Raw genomic sequence first — 4097 nt, forward strand, 5'->3', positions numbered from 1 at the left:
CGGAAATGTTTTCTACACATGTTCACTCTATAGTTGACTTCCTTAATCTTTTCATTAAAGTACCATGCGTCTTTATAACTCCTGGACCATGGCCGAGTTTTAGATATAGTCTGTGAGGCTGCTTGATATATGGTACTGATAAGTCTGGCTTGAAGCACTTCCACGTTTTCACTCTGTGGGGGTTCACTGCTTCAAAGACAGTGGGCCAAGGCATTCTAAAAGGCTTGCCAGTTGGCCTTGTCTGTTTTCCATCTTGGATTTGCTTGTGGCATTTGGGCTGGGCCAGCATCCATAAGGGTAGTAACAGTGCCATAATGGTCACTTGTGGCAATCTCATCGACACACCATCTAATTCTCTTCACCAGAGCCGCACTGGCCAAGGTGAGGTCTAGGACCCCTCCTCTGACATGCGTTAGCTCTTGGCTATTGAGGAGTGTGATCTCGGGGAAAATTTTAAGTACGTGGGCTATGTGATGGCCTGCCGCATCCGGTGCCCTGCAGGGAGCCAGAATGGGGTGATATACATTAAAGTCTCCTTCTATGATCACTCGGTTTTGTGCTGCAGTAGCACAGACCTGGCTAATGTTTAAGCTCCTACAGCCTGGCTTGCTGTACACATTGTACAGCTTAAGGGGACCCCCAGCCAGGTGAATCCCAATGTTAATATCTCCTGGAGTATGACAATGTCAGTGTTCCTTGATCACACTATTGTGTGGAGGATGGCACTCTTTGTATTAAAGCCATAGATGTTCCACTGTAGTATGCTTAGATTGTGTACCATGATGTTACTTGGTGATAGTTACATCAGAGACGTCTTTGTATTCGGATCCAAAGTCTGTTATATCAGAGTCTGACAACTCCGTTGTGAAGTCCTCGCTGGTTGAGGGATCTTCATCTGGTTTTGGGCTGTTTGCCAGGGTATCCATGGGTCACTGGGAGGTGGAGAGCCTTTGGTAGCTCTGTGAGTTTGGCTTTTCTTACGTCAGGCTTTGTCTGTGTATCTTTCTTCTTTGCTGACTTTACCTGGGTAAGGTCAGCTTGTTCTGGCACTGGCTGCACAGATTCAGCCTGTTCTGGCTCTACCTGTGAGGGCGTGGCCAGAAGGAGGGGAGTCTCGTCCTGGGGTGAGGGTGGGGCTGCTTTGGCTCTGCATTGCAGACACCACACTTTATATAGGTTTATATAGTTATTACTACGGCAAGTTAATTTTAAGCCCGTCTCAAGCCTAGCTGCCTTTATGCATAAATGCATTTTTGGCTCCAAAAATATAGAATTCTTGTCCAAATATTTTTTCTCTCAACAACATGATGGTAGTTTACTGAACTCGTTAATAGATAAATAATTAACAACTCACTTGACATGTTACTCTTCTTGTGAAAAAATTTTCTTACTAAACTCACATTTTCTGGCATATTAGTACGGTGACTGACAAACATACAACCCTAGCGACCATAGGGTCACCTGGAACCATCTGTATGATGCCGAGCAGAACCTGTATCCCTACGTGCTTATTACTACCGAGTTTCAAGCTTGGTCCAGTGCGAACCATGCGCGTGGCCGGGCCATGTAAACAATGCAGAACAAGGCCGGATGGTACATTTCACACCTCTTTCCCCAGCAGCTGCATATCCTCCTTGAGTAGACGTAGGTTCCCGCTCTGCTTTCTCTTTTGACACTTCTGTAATGTCAGTAAGCATCCGCCCCTCTAAGGGAACCGCCACATAAAAGGACGCGTTTCGTCAGAGAGAAAGATACACGGCAGACAGGGATCCAGCTCCACCACAACCTCCTTTAGTAATAATTCTTTCAAGCAAAGATCCTTTCAGTTGCCTGCACTACGGATATTCTCTCTCGTTGATGTATATACATATATACAAAAGTATGTGTGTATAAATATATATATATATATATATATATATATATATATATATATATATATATATATGTATATATATACATATGTATATATGTATGTATATATATATATATAAATATGCGTGTGTGTGCGTGCGTGCGTGCGTGCGTGCGTGTGTGTGTGTGTGTGTGTGTGTGTGTGTGTGTGTGTGTGTGTGTGTGTGTGTGTGTGTGTGTGTGTGTGTGTGTGTGTGTGTGTGTGTGTACATATATATACATGTGTATACATATGTATGTATGTATACATATATACATGTATATGTATATATATTTATATACACATACATATACATACATACAAATAATGTATATATGTATATATATACATATATACAATCATATATATTTTATGTATATTTATAATATATATATATATATATATATATATATATATATATATATATATATATATATATACATATATATATATATATATACATATATATATACATGTATATATATGTATATATATATATATATATATATATATATATGTATGTGTGTGTGTATATGTATATATAGGTATATATATGTGTATATATATATATATATATATATATATATATATATATATATATATATATATATATATATATATACATATATATATATAATATTAATCATATTCCATATTTTTTTTATATTAAAGGACAGAAATGTCAATACAAATAATGTAAATCACAGTATCATTTTATTGATATAAGTTGTACATTATTGTACTGTACTTCTTGTTGATGGTGGTCAAGAGAAGACTATGCGAAAATATAACAATAAGAACAATAAGAACTCTATATCTATAGGACCACTGCTTTATATTTACTTGTCTAGAATCTGACAACGCAATAAAGCACACATTTTTATCAGTTGAGTTTGTTTTCCATCGTTGTCAATGTACATTTGTCAACATTTTATTTATATCAACTTAATCATAAATCATGTATGATCAATATACTACATAAAACCTTTATATATATGATCTGCAACAGATACAACAGGTTGTATAAAATTATATACTAAATTATGTATTTTGGTTATTTACTATATATTGGTTCAGAACAAATGACTACCAATATATAATACTAAATGTCACCTGAGTTTAGAGACATTCACACTATGACAAAGTTTAGTTTTATAACATCTCTTTCTCGACTAAAATGCACTTATTCTTATCTCATTCTTATCTCACTAAAAGAGGGTATAAAGATATATTTCAATTATGCCTTAATCTCTGAAAAATATAAATCAATCCTTGATACTTTATTTTCCAAATAAATACTTTTTCTCTCTGTTTCTAACAATTCAGCTGGTTATTATTCACAGACAGCATAACAGTTTATGAATATAATATCAACTTTTTCCTTACTGTTTTACAACCTATTTATAAGCTCCACAATGGTTTTACAACACTTCAGGTTGGACAAAGTTTTACTGACCAAAGCCAAAGAAGAAGAAGAAGAAGAAGAAGAAGAAGAAGAAGAAGAAGAAGAAGAAGAAGAAGAAGAAGAAGAAGAAGAAGAAGATTATTATAGTGTATGGCAAATCTTTCAGAACCCAAACACCCACTCTTCACATCACTATGAATCACACATACAAAAACTTGAGGTAAATAAATAAGACATCTACAATCACTGAATCATATAAAGTACATCGAAGTTGTACCATTGGTTCTCCATACAGTAGCACTTGCTTTCCACCCGAACAGATTTTGGTGCCCTTTTATACTGCAGCAAAATAATTATTTGCCTGCAGTCACACCACAGAAGTAATTCTGACCAGCACCTAATGGTAACAGATCTCAGAGACCACCATTTCCTTAAAGCATTTTCCAATCACTTTTTTATTATCTCTGTTAAGTACTTTTCCCTTTGTTGTAATCTTTGATATTTGCACCTGTTGCCATAGGAACACCCATCAATTCTCTTGATAATCTTAAGGTCATAATCATTATCATAATCATAATCATAACCATGATAATGATGATAATAATAATAATAATAATAATAATAATAATAATAATAATAATAATAAAGAAAAAAAATAATAATAACAATAACAATAATAATAATAATAATAGGAAGAAGAAGAAGAATCTTTATCATTATCATTATCGTTATTATTATTATGATAACTAAACAACTAAACATGTTTAAAATGTTGATTATTGGCATAATCATATTTTTTTA

This window comes from Penaeus monodon, chromosome 7, assembly GCF_015228065.2.
Source record: "Penaeus monodon isolate SGIC_2016 chromosome 7, NSTDA_Pmon_1, whole genome shotgun sequence".
Lineage (NCBI taxonomy): Eukaryota > Metazoa > Arthropoda > Malacostraca > Decapoda > Penaeidae > Penaeus > Penaeus monodon.